The following is a 14,267-nucleotide window of genomic DNA, read 5'->3' as shown; positions in this document are numbered from 1 at the left end:
TTGTACCTATTCACCCCCCCCTCTAGGTCCATCTCGATCCTTTTCAATTGTTATCAGAGCCTCGTGCTCTATTCGTGTGGCTTAACCGCCCTAGAGCGAGATGGACGGGGAACCAGCTACGGTAGCTCCAATGCAGAGGGACGGGACTTCCTCGGAAGTCAAGTCTTTCACCTCTGAGGACCTGGAACGGGACCTTGACAAGAAAAAAGAGGAGCATGATGTTTCTCTTGAGGCCATGGTCCAAATGAGACTAGCATCACTAACCACGGGGACAACCACGTCCCCGAGGGCCTCAGGGCCACATGTGCACGGTACTTCATTTGGCCAACCACCTCCGGAGAGGAACCAAACCAGTGTTCCATGGCTAACTGCTAGATCTCAAATTGAGAAACCTAAGTACAATCCTGGAGGAAAACCTCCCTTGCTTGATGACAATTCCGATTTTGCTTTGTGGAGAGTTGGTATGCAGGATCATCTTAGGTATGCCAATGATGAGATGTTGGACATCCTCGAGCATGGGTACAATCCTGTAGATCCAAGGTGCCTCACGCCCAGAGAAACTTATGACAAGCATATCAATGACACTGCGATCATGTGCATAAGAAAAGGAATGAATGACAAGCAACGAAGACCTTACATTCACATCACAAGTGCCAAGGAACTGTGGGATAGCATCATAAGGACCAAGACCGGTACCTCCACTCTTTGGCTTGCTCAATATGAAATTGCCAAGGGGCAATTACAGAATTTCTGTATGGAAAAGGGTGAATCTCCCAAGCAACTACTAGAACGGCTCATGACTCTCGCCGCAGACATTGAGTCATGTGACTGTGACAAGACGCAAGATGGCTTCAATCTGACCAAGAGATTTCTTGTGGACAAGTTACTTCACGCTCTTGCTCCATATCACCATCAAATGGTATGGGACATGAGGCAGCACCATGGGTTCAAAGAAATGACTCCGGATGACATCATATCCACCTTCCAATTATTTGAAGAGTCAAAGGCAAATGCAACAAAGCACCTTGCCATGCATGACACTTCAACATCAAAGATCTGTTGGAATTATGCCCTAGAGGCAATAATAAATGTATAGTTATTATTATAATTCCTGTATCAAGATAATAGTTTATTATCCATGCTATAATTGTATTGAATGAAGACTCATTTACATGTGTGGATATATAGACAAAACACCGTCCCTAGCATGCCTCTAGTTGGCTAGCCAGTTGATCGATGATAGTCAGTGTCTTCTGATTATGAACAAGGTGTTGTTGCTTGATAACTGGATCACGTCATTGGGAGAATCACGTGATGGACTAGACCCAAACTAATAGACGTAGCATGTTGATCGTGTCATTTTGTTGCTACTGTTTTCTGCGTGTCAAGTATTTATTCCTATGACCACGAGACCATATAACTCACTGACATCGGAGGAATGCTTTGTGTGTATCAAACGTCGCAACGTAACTGGGTGACTATAAAGATGCTCTACAGGTATCTCCGAAGGTGTTAGTTGAGTTAGTATGGATCAAGACTGGGATTTGTCACTCCGTGTGACGGAGAGGTATCTCGGGGCCCACTCGGTAATACAACATCACACACAAGCCTTGCAAGCAATGTAACTTAGTGTAAGTTGCGGGATCTTGTATTACGGAACGAGTAAAGAGACTTGCCGGTAAAACGAGATTGAAATAGGTATGCGGATACTGACGATCGAATCTCGGGCAAGTAACATACCGAAGGACAAAGGGAATGACATACGGGATTATACGAATCCTTGGCACTGATGTTCAAACGATAAGATCTTCGTAGAATATGTAGGATCCAATATGGGCATCCAGGTCCCGCTATTGGATATTGACCGAGGAGTCTCTCGGGTCATGTCTACATAGTTCTCGAACCCGCAGGGTGTGCACACTTAAGGTTCGACGTTGTTTTATGCGTATTTGAGTTATATGGTTGGTTACTGAATCTTGTTCGGAGTCCCGGATGAGATCACGGACGTCACGAGGGTTTCCGGAATGGTCCGGAAACGAAGATTGATATATAGGATGACCTCATTTGATTACCGGAAGGTTTTCGGAGTTACCGGGAATGTACCGGGAATGACGAATGGGTTCCGGGAGTTCACCGGGGGGGCAACCCACCCCGGGGAAGCCCATAGGCTCTGGGGAGACACACCAGCCCTTAGTGGGCTGGTGGGACAGCCCCAAGGGGGCCTATGCGCCAAGAAAAGGAAATCAAAGGAAAAGAAAAAAAAAGAGGGAGGAAGTGGGAAGGGAGGGGGACTCCTCCCACCAAACCAAGTCCAACTCGGTTTGGGGGGGAGTCCTCCCCACCCTTGGCTCGGCCGACCCCTTGAGGGTCCCTTGGACCCCAAGGCAAGGTCCCCCTCCCTCCTCCTATATATATGGAGCAATTAGGGCTGATTTGAGACGACTTTCTCACGGCTGCCCGACCACATACCTCCATAGTTTTTCCTCTAGATCGTGTTTCTGCGGAGCTCGGGCGGAGCCCTGCTGAGACAAGATCACCACCAACCTATGGAGCGCCGTCACGCTGCCGGAGAACTCTTCTACTTCTCCGTCTCTCTTGCTGGATCAAGAAGGCCGAGATCATCGTCGAGCTGTACGTGTGCTGAACGCGGAGGTGCCGTCCGGTCGGTACTAGATCTTGGGACTGATCGCGGGATTGTTCGCGGGGCGGATCGAGGGACGTGAGGACGTTCCACTACATCAACCGCGTTCTCTAATGCTTCTGCTGTACGATCTACAAGGGTACGTAGATCACTCATCCCCTCTCGTAGATGGACATCACCATGATAGGTCTTCGTGCGCGTAGGAAAATTTTTGTTTCCCATGCGACGTTCCCCAACAGTGGCATCATGAGCTAGGTTCATGCGTAGATGTCTTCTCGACTAGAACACAAAAGTTTTTGTGGGCGGTGATGTGCGTTTTGCTGCCCTCCTTAGTCTTTTCTTGATTCCGCGGTATTGTTGGATTGAAGCGGCTTGGACCGACATTACTCGTACGCTTACGAGAGACTGGTTTCATCGTTACGAGTAACCCCCTTTGCTCAAAGATGACTGGCAAGTGACGGTTTCTCCAACTTTAGTTGAATCGGATTTGACCGAGGAGGTCCTTGGATGAGGTTAAATAGCAACTCATATATCTCCGTTGTGGTGTTTGCGTAAGTAAGATGCGATCCTACTAGATACCCTTGGTCACCACGTAAAACATGCAACAACAAAATTAGAGGACGTCTAACTTGTTTTTGCAGGGTATGATTGTGATGTGATATGGCCAATGATGTGATGTGATATATTGGATGTATGAGATGATCATGTTGTAATAGAAATATCGACTTGCACGTCGATGGTACGGCAACCGGCAGGAGCCATAGGGTTGTCTTTATACTAACGTTTGTGCTTGCAGATGCGTTTACTATTTTGCTAGGATGTAGCTTTAGTAGTAATAGCATAAGTAGCACGACAACCCCGATGGCAACACGTTGATGGATGATCATGGTGTGGCGCTGGTGACAAGAAGATCGTGCCGGTGCTTTGGTGATGGAGATCAAGAAGCACGTGATGATGGCCATATCATGTCACTTATGAATTGCATGTGATGTTAATCCTTTTATGCACCTTATTTTGCTTAGAACGACGGTATCTCTCACTAAAATTTCAAGACGAAATTGTGTTCTCCCCGACTGTGCACCGTTGCTACAGTTCGTCGTTTCGAGACACCACGTGATGATTGAGTGTGATAGACTCAACGTTCACATACAACGGGTGCAAAACAGTTGCGCACGCGGAACACTCGGGTTAAGCTTGACGAGCCTAGCATGTGCAGACATGGCCTCGGAACACATGAGACCAAAAGGTCGATCATGAATCATATAGTTGATATGATTAGCATAGGGATGCTTACCACTGAAACTATACTCAACTCACGTGATGATCGGACTTGGGATAGTGTAAGTGGATCATGAACCACTCAAATGACTAGAGAGATGTATTTTTTGAGTGGGAGTTTAGCATATAATTTGATTAAGTTGAACTCTAATTATCTTGAACATAGTCTAAGTCCACTTTGAATATATTTGTGTTGTAGATCATGGCTCACGCAAGTGTCATCCTGTATTTTAATACGTTCCTAGAGAAAGCTAAGTTGAAAGATGATGGAAGCAACTTTGTAGACTGGGCTCGTAATCTTAAGCTAATCTTACAAGCTGGGAAGAAGGATTATGTCCTTAATGCTGCGCTAGGAGATGAACCACCCGCTACGGCTGATCAGGATGTTAAGAACGCTTGGTTAGCGCGTAAGGAGGACTACTCAATAGTTCAATGTGCAGTCTTGTATGGCTTAGAACCGGGACTTCAACGTCGCTTTGAGCGTCATGGAGCATTTGAGATGTTCCAGGAGTTGAAGTTTATCTTTCAGAAGAACGCCCGGATCGAGAGGTATGAAACCTCCGATAAATTCTATGCTTGCAAGATGGAGGAAAACTCGTCTGTCAGTGAACATGTGCTCAAAATGTCTGGGTACTCAAACCGTCTAGCTGAGCTGGGGATTGAACTCCCGCAAGAGGCTATCACTGACAGAATCCTTCAATCACTGCCGCCAAGCTATAAGGGCTTTGTGTTGAACTACAACATGCAAGGGATGAACAAGTCTCCCGGCGAGTTGTTTGCGATGCTGAAAGTCGCAGAGTCTGAACTCTGTAAAGAGCATCAAGTGTTGATGGTGAGCAAGACCACTAGTTTCAAGAGAAACGGCAAAGGCAAGAAGGGCAATTCGAAGAAGAGTGGCAAGCCTGTTGCCAATCCGCCGAAGAAACCCAAGGCTGGACCTAAGCCTGAAACAGAGTGCTTCTATTGCAAGGGTATGGGTCACTGGAAGCGCAATTGCCCCAAGTATCTGGCAGATAAGAAGGCGGGCAAAGAAAAATCAGGTATATTTGATATACATGTTATTGATGTGTACTTAACCGGCTCTCGTAGTAGTGCCTGGGTATTCGATACCGGTTCTGTTGCTCACATTTGCAACTCGAAACAGGAACTGCGGAATAGACGAAGGCTGGCGAAAGACGAAGTGACGATGCGCGTAGGAAATGGTTCCAAGGTTGATGCAATCGCCGTCGGCACAGTGTCACTTCAGCTACCATCGGGATTAGTGATGAACTTAAATCATTGTTATTTAGTGCATGCGTTGAGCATGAACATTATATCTGGATCTTGTTTATTGCGAGACGGTTACTCTTTTAAGTCTGAGAATAATGGTTGTTCTATTTCTATGAGTAACATCTTTTATGGTCATGCACCGAATGTGAGAGGATTGTTCATATTGAATCTTGATAGCGATACGCATATACATAACATTGAGACCAAAAGAGTTAGAGTAAACAATGATAGCGCCATATTTTTGTGGCACTGCCGCTTGGGTCATATTGGTGTAAAGCGCATGAAGAAACTCCATGCTGATGGACTTTTGGAGTCACTTGACTTTGATTCACTTGACACGTGCGAACCATGCCTCATGGGCAAGATGACTAAGACTCCGTTCTCCGGAACAATGGAGCGTGCAAGTGACTTGTTGGAAATCATACATACCGATGTGTGTGGTCCAATGAGCGTGGAGGCACGCGGCGGATATCGTTATTTTCTCACCTTCACTGACGATTTAAGTAGATATGGTTATGTCTACTTGATGAAGCACAAGTCTGAAACATTTGAAAAGTTCAAGCAATTTCAGAGTGAAGTGGAAAATCATCGTAACAAGAAGATCAAGTTCCTACGGTCTGATCGTGGGGGTGAATATCTGAGTTTCGAGTTTGGTGCTCACTTAAGACAATGTGGAATTGTTTCGCAGTTAACACCGCCTGGAACACCACAGCGTAATGGTGTGTCCGAACGTCGTAATCGTACTTTGTCAGAGATGGTGCGATCTATGATGTCTCTTACTGATTTGCCGTTATCATTTTTGGGTTATGCATTAGAAACAGCTGCATTCACTTTAAATAGAGCACCATCAAAATCCGTTGAGACGACACCATACGAACTGTGGTATGGCAAAAGGCCAAAGTTGTCGTTTCTTAAAGTTTGGGGATGTGATGCTTATGTCAAAAAGCTTCAGCTTGAAAAGCTGGAACCCAAAGCGGAAAAATGCGTCTTCATAGGCTACCCAAAAGAGACAGTTGGGTACACCTTCTATCTCAAATCCGAGGGCAAAGTGTTTGTTGCTAAGAACGGAACTTTTCTCGAGAAGGAATTTCTCTCAAGAGAATTGAGTGGGAGGAAGATAGAACTTGACGAGGTTGTCGAACCTATCATCCCTCTGGATGGTGGCGCAGGGCAAGGGGAAACCTCTGTAATTGCGACGCCGGTTGAGGAGGAAGTTAATGATGATGATCATGAAACTCCAGTTCAAGTTTCTGTTGAACCACGCAGGTCGACGAGATCACGCGCTGCTCCAGAGTGGTACGGTAATCCCGTCTTATCAATCATGTTGTTAGACAACAATGAACCTGTGAATTATGAAGAAGCAATGGTGGGCCCAGATTCCAACAAATGGCTAGAAGCCATGAAATCTGAGATAGGATCCATGTATGAAAACAAAGTGTGGACTTTGGAGATACTACCTGAAGGCCGCAAGGCTATTCAGAACAAATGGATCTTTAAGAAGAAGACGGACGCTGACGGTAATGTGACCGTTTATAAAGCTCGACTTGTGGCAAAGGGTTTTTTCACAAGTTCCAGGAATTGACTACGATGAGACTTTCTCTCCCGTGGCAATGCTTAAGTCCGTCAGAATCATGTTAGCAATAGCTACATTTTTTGATTATGAAATCTGGCAGATGGATGTCAAAACGGCGTTCCTTAATGGTTTCCTTAAGGAAGAGTTGTATATGATGCAACCCGAAGGTTTTGTCGATCCTGAAAATGCTGACAAGGTGTGCAAGCTCCAGCGATCCATTTATGGACTGGTGCAAGCATCTCGGAGTTGGAACAAACGCTTTGATGAGGTGATCAAAGCATTTGGGTTTATACAAGTGGTTGGAGAATCTTGTATTTACAAGAAAGTGAGTGGGAGCTCTGTGGCGTTTCTAATATTATATGTGGATGACATATTACTGATTGGAAACAACATAGAGCTTTTGGAGAGCATAAAAGGTTACTTGAATAAAAGTTTCTCTATGACGGACCTAGGAGAAGCTGCTTACATTCTAGGCATTAAGATCTATAGGGATAGATCAAAACGCCTGATAGGACTTTCACAAAGCACATACCTTGATAAAGTTTTGAAGAGGTTCAAAATGGAACAGTCCAAGAAAGGGTTCTTGCCAGTGTTACAAGGTACGAGATTGAGTAAGACTCAGTGCCCAGCAACTGATGAAGATAGAGAGCATATGCGCTCAGTTCCCTATGCTTCAGCCATAGGTTCTATCATGTATGCGATGTTGTGCACTAGACCGGATGTTAGCCTGGCCATAAGTATGGCAGGTAGGTTCCAGAGTAATCTAGGAGTGGATCACTGGACAGCGGTCAAGAATATCCTGAAGTACCTGAAAAGGACTAAGGAGATGTTTCTCGTGTATGGAGGTGACGAAGAGCTCGCCGTAAAAGGTTACGTCGATGCAAGCTTTGACACAGATCCGGACGACTCTAAGTCGCAAACTGGATACGTATTTATTCTTAATGGGGGTGCAGTAAGCTGGTGCAGTTCCAAGCAAAGCGTCGTAGCAGATTCTACATGTGAAGCAGAGTACATGGCTGCCTCGGAGGCGGCTAAGGAGGGTGTCTGGATGAAGCAGTTCATGACGGATCTTGGAGTGGTGCCAAGCGCACTGAATCCAATAACCTTGTTATGTGACAACACTGGTGCCATTGCCTTGGCAAAGGAACCACGGTTTCACAAGAAGACCAGACACATCAAACGACGCTTCAACCTCATCCGCGACTACGTCGAGGGAGAGGACATGAATATATGCAAATTGCACACGGATCTGAATGTAGCAGACCCGCTGACTAAACCTCTTCCACGGCCAAAACATGATCAACACCGGAACTGTATGGGTGTTAGATTTATTACAATGTAATTCACATGGTGATGTGAGGGCTAGATTATTGACTCTAGTGCAAGTGGGAGACTGTTGGAATTATGCCCTAGAGGCAATAATAAATGTATAGTTATTATTATAATTCCTGTATCAAGATAATAGTTTATTATCCATGCTATAATTGTATTGAATGAAGACTCATTTACATGTGTGGATACATAGACAAAACACCGTCCCTAGCATGCCTCTAGTTGGCTAGCCAGTTGATCGATGATAGTCAGTGTCTTCTGATTATGAACAAGGTGTTGTTGCTTGATAACTGGATCACGTCATTGGGAGAATCACGTGATGGACTAGACCCAAACTAATAGACGTAGCATGTTGATCGTGTCATTTTGTTGCTACTGTTTTCTGCGTGTCAAGTATTTATTCCTATGACCACGAGACCATATAACTCACTGACATCGGAGGAATGCTTTATGTGTATCAAACGTCGCAACGTAACTGGGTGACTATAAAGATGCTCTACAGGTATCTCCGAAGGTGTTAGTTGAGTTAGTATAGATCAAGACTGGGATTTGTCACTCCGTGTGACGGAGAGGTATCTCGGGGCCCACTCGGTAATACAACATCACACACAAGCCTTGCAAGCAATGTAACTTAGTGTAAGTTGCGGGATCTTGTATTACGGAACGAGTAAAGAGACTTGCCGGTAAAACGAGATTGAAATAGGTATGCGGATACTGACGATCGAACTCGGGCAAGTAACATACCGAAGGACAAAGGGAATGACATACGGGATTATACGAATCCTTGGCACTGAGGTTCAAACGATAAGATCTTCGTAGAATATGTAGGATCCAATATGGGCATCCAGGTCCCGCTATTGGATATTGACCGAGGAGTCTCTCGGGTCATGTCTACATAGTTCTCGAACCCGCAGGGTGTGCACACTTAAGGTTCGACGTTGTTTTATGCGTATTTGAGTTATATGGTTGGTTACCGAATCTTGTTCGGAGTCCCGGATGAGATCACGGACGTCACGAGGGTTTCCGGAATGGTCCGGAAACGAAGATTGATATATAGGATGACCTCATTTGATTACCGGAAGGTTTTTGGAGTTACCGGGAATGTACCGGGAATGACGAATGGGTTCCGGGAGTTCACCGGGGGGGCAACCCACCCCGGGGAAGCCCATAGGCTTTGGGGAGACACACCAGCCCTTAGTGGGCTGGTGGTACAGCCCCAAGGGGGCCTATGCGCCAAGAAAAGGAAATCAAAGGAAAAGAAAAAAAAAGAGGGAGGAAGTGGGAAGGGAGGGGGACTCCTCCCACCAAACCAAGTCCAACTCGGTTTGGGGGGGGAGTCCTCCCCCCCTTGGCTCGGCCGACCCCTTGAGGGTCCCTTGGACCCCAAGGCAAGGTCCCCCTCCCTCCTCCTATATATATGGAGCAATTAGGGCTGATTTGATACGACTTTCTCACGGCTGCCCGACCACATACCTCCATAGTTTTTCCTCTAGATCGCGTTTCTGCGGAGCTCGGGCGGAGCCCTGCTGAGACAAGATCACCACCAACCTCCGGAGCGCCGTCACGCTGCCGGAGAACTCTTCTACCTCTCCGTCTCTCTTGCTGGATCAAGAAGGCCGAGATCATCGTCGAGCTGTACGTGTGCTGAACGCGGAGGTGCCGTCCGTTCGGTACTAGATCGTGGGACTGATCGCGGGATTGTTCGCGGGGCGGATCGAGGGACGTGAGGATGTCCCACTACATCAACCGCGTTCTCTAACGCTTCTGCTGTACGATCTACAAGGGTACGTAGATCACTCATCCCCTCTCGTAGATGGACATCACCATGATAGGTCTTCGTGCGCGTAGGAAAATTTTTGTTTCCCATGCGACGTTCCCCAACAAGATCAATCTTGCTTTGAAAGCCAAGCATGAATGTGACGAAGAAGAAAGTGAAGAAGAGGGTGATGATGACTGCGAAGATGGTGATGATGTTGACTCTGATGAAAGCCCATCTTATGAGGACATTGCTCTCTTTGTAAAGTAGTTCAGTGCAGGAAAGTTCAAGGGAAGGTTCCCAAAGAAGAAGGTAAGGAAATGCTATAATTGTGAGGAAACCAACCACGTCTCCAATGACTGCCCTTATGAGAAGAGAGAAGACAAACCAAGGTTTCCAAAGACCTTTGTAAAGAAGAAGTTGCCAAACCCTATGAACTCCAAGTTCAAGAGGACAGATGGAAGAGCAACGGTTGCACAAGAAGAATCAGATCCAGAAGATGTTGGTGGAGTTGCCGGAGTAGCTCAGGATACACAAAGCACCTTGAGGCTAGTCAACAAAAGTGGTGATGTTGTTCACTACAACTATATGAAGGACTACAAGGGCAACGCTCACAAGTGTTTGATGGCAAAGACTGCCATGGGATATGAGGAAGACCAAAGCTCCCATGATAAGGTTAAGGCAACTCCACGGTTAAACTCTTTCAGTCTAGCTTCTACTCCATCTAATGAGTATCTTGATGCGGAAGATCACTATGAGGATAATGACTTAGATCATCCCATGTTTGATAAAATAAACAAATTTATGTGCTCTCTTAAATGAAAGATGCTCACTATGTTTCACATACTTATGGAAATGGTGAGTAAGCACACCAATACCATCAAGGAACTCGAAACCCTCGTCACTGAGGAGAAGGAAAGAAATGAAATCCTTGAGAAGAAAGTCCTGTATGAGGAAGCACAAAATGATGCACTATGCTCAAAAGTAGGTGAAAACCTTGATAAACATGCTAATGATCTTGCCTCCTCGAAAAGGCTGAATCTGTGTGCAAATAATTACTAAATGATAAAGATCGACTTGTGAACTCTCATGCTTTCCTTGCTAAGGACTGTGAGCGTCTATCCTTGTCTCTCAAAGACAAGGAAGAGAAACTTACTGTTCTTACAAAGAGCTTTGAGGCACTTAAGGTCACTTATCTTGACACTCTAGCTAAGGCCGACTCCTCACCTATTATTAATGTTGATACGTGCACTACTAAATCTAGTAGTGAACTGACATCTATCCTTGAGGAAAACTGTTTGCTAAAGGCACAGCTAGACAGAGGTCTCATGACATGTGCACAAGGACAAAAGACTCTCAATGAGATCTTAAGTCGACACAATGGAGGCTTCGCCAAGGAAGGGCTTGGGTTCAACCCAAGCACTGCCAAGAAAAGTGCATCTCCTCTCAAGTGTACCACTCCGCTTAAAGAAATATTTGTACGAGAGGGACACACGGAGAAAGATAAGGTTGTGAGCGGATCGGCCACTAGGGGTTCGTCTACTCACAACAAGACAACCGAATTCATGCCTCCATCCTATGTACTATGCAAATCAAAGGAAGGAGAGGTCTATGCTAAATTCGTTGGTCCTCGTAATGCATTCCAATTCTATGCTATTTGGGTCCCTAAGACTCTTGTAACTAATGTGAAAGGCCCCATGACAAAATGGGTACCTCAAACCAAGTCTTAATTCGTTACAGGCTGTTTTCTCCGGAGGAGCCAAATGGGTGATCGACAGTGGATGCACCAATCATATGACCGGAGATAGTAACTTTCTCTATGACTTCATGCAAGCCATTCGACCATACACGAGCATTGTATTTGGTGGAGGGTCAAAAGGGCAGGTAATTGGGTTGGGCAAGGTGGCAATAACAAATGACATGTCTATTGCAAATGTCATGCTTGTCCAATCTCTTCAATATCATTTACTTTGAGTTCGCCAATTGGCTTCCGTCGGTTATGACACATTATTTGTACTAACGGATGTGAAAGTCTTTAAGAGAGACACTCTAGAAGTGGCCTTTGTCGGAGAGTTGGATGGCAACCTTTACACGGTTGACTTCTCGAAAGAGAGCACCTTCCATACAACTTGTCTAATGGCCAAGGCCGACATGGGATGGCTGTGGCATCGCTGGCTCGCCCATGTTGGCATGAAAAATCTTCAAAATCTCTTAAACGGCAATCACATCCTTGGACTAACAAATGTATCTTTTAAGAAAGATCGTGTGTGCAGTGCATGCATAGCTGGGAAACAACATCAATCAAGACATCCACCCAAGAACATTGTATCCACTTCGAGGCCGTTAGAGCTTCTTCATGTGGATCTGTTTGGGCCTTCTTCATGGGCAAGTCTTGGAGGGAAAAAGTATGGCCTAGTCATTGTTGATGATTACTCAAGATATACATGGGTGTTCTTTCTCAAGTCCAAGGACGAGACGAAGATCACCTTCATTGACTTTGCTAAACAAGCCCAGCGGAAGTTTGACAAGGACATCAAGGCAGTAAGAAGTGATAATGGCTCTGAGTTCAAGAACTACACCCTAGAAGAATTTCTTAGTGATGAGGGAATTGAACATCACTACTCCACACCTTACACCCCTCAACAAAATGGTGTGGCAGAGAGGAAGAACCGGACACTTGTGGAAATGGCAAGGTCCATGTTAGACGAATACAAGTCACCACACAATTTTTGGGCTGAGGCCGTCAACACAGCATGTCATGCATCAAACCGACTCTTCCTTCGATCAATATTGGAGAAGACTCCATATGAGCTCCTATATGGGAACAAGCCCAATATTAAGTACTTTCGTGTGTTTGGATGCAAATGTTTCATTCTCAACAAACGGGAACGGTTAGGAAAATTTCAATCCAAAACAACTGAAGGAATTTTTGTTGGCTATGGGTCAAACTCTCACGCCTACAGAGTCTACAACAAATCCACTGGATGTGTTATAGAAACCTGTGACGTGATGTTTGATGAATTTAACCGCTCCCATGGGGAGCAAGTTGATCTAAATGATGCAGGTGAAGAAGACTCCTCACAAGATATCCTAAACATGGGTGTAGGTGCACTTCTTCCCATGGAACGAAGACCCCATGATGATGATGAAGATGATGAGAGTATTTCTCATCCTCAAGACAGTTCACTGCCCGTACCTGCACAAGCTACTAGCACACACATCATGTCAGTTGTTGAGGATCAAGTGGGAGAACATGTCTCTCACCCTGATCACACTCAAGAACAAGTTGATCTACAAGAGGTAGACCAAAGTATGGGTATGTTTGATGATGAACCTCAACAGGTGCAACGCGAAGAGAAATATCTTCCTCGGCACATAAATGATCCATATGTTGAGGACGTTGGTGATGGAAACGAAGTCGAACCTCGTGAAACCTTGACCTCCATCATGCCACGTGTGGCCGGTTGTGTTGATATTGATCAAATCCTCACCGGCGTGTCGGAAGGTAGAGTGACTCGTAAACAATTAACAAACTTTTGTGCTCACTTTTCGTTTGTCTCTAATACCATGCCACACAGGGTTCAGGATGCATTGTGTGACAATGACTGGCTCCTTGCTATGCAAGAGGAGCTAAACAGCTTTACACGCAACGAAGTATGGTCATTAGTAGAACGACCGACTGAGGAACATAATGTCATTGGAACTAAATGGATTTTCAAGCACAAGGAAGATGAGAACGGGACTGTCCTACGCAACAAGGCAAGGTTAGTAGCACAGGGGTATTCCCAAGTTGAAGGTTTGGACTTTGGTGAAATTTTCGCCCCTGTTGCTCGTCTTGAGTCCATTCGCATTTTATTGGCCTATGCTGCTTTCAATGGTTTTACTTTGCATCAAATGGATGTGAAAAGTGCTTTTCTTAACGGTCCTCTACAAGAAGAGGTATATGTATCACAACCACCTGGGTTTGTTGACCCTCACCACAAAGACCATGTATATAAACTTCACAAGGCTCTGTATGGCCTCAAACAAGCACCCCGTGCTTGGTACGATCATCTAAAGAAGTTCCTACTCGATGATGGCTTTGTGGTGGGGGTGATCGATCCCACTCTTTTTACTAAGAGGGAAAATGGTGATTTGATCTTATGCCAAATCTATGTAGATGACTTCATTTTTGGTTCTCCTAACATCCATTTATGCAAGAAGTTTGCGGCCTCCATGACCAAGACCTTTGAGATGTCACTCAACACGGACATGAAGTTCTTTCTTGGTTTTCAAATACAACAATTTCAAGAAGGGATTTTCTTGTCTCAAACTAAGTACCTCAAGGACATTCTTGAAAAATTTGATATGACGAATGCTAAACCAATGAACACACTCATGGCCACCGATGTAGTTCTAAATGAAGACACAAACGGTAT

This window comes from Hordeum vulgare, chromosome 2H, assembly GCF_904849725.1.
Source record: "Hordeum vulgare subsp. vulgare chromosome 2H, MorexV3_pseudomolecules_assembly, whole genome shotgun sequence".
Taxonomy (NCBI): domain Eukaryota; kingdom Viridiplantae; phylum Streptophyta; class Magnoliopsida; order Poales; family Poaceae; genus Hordeum; species Hordeum vulgare.
This window is presented reverse-complemented; position numbering follows the sequence as displayed.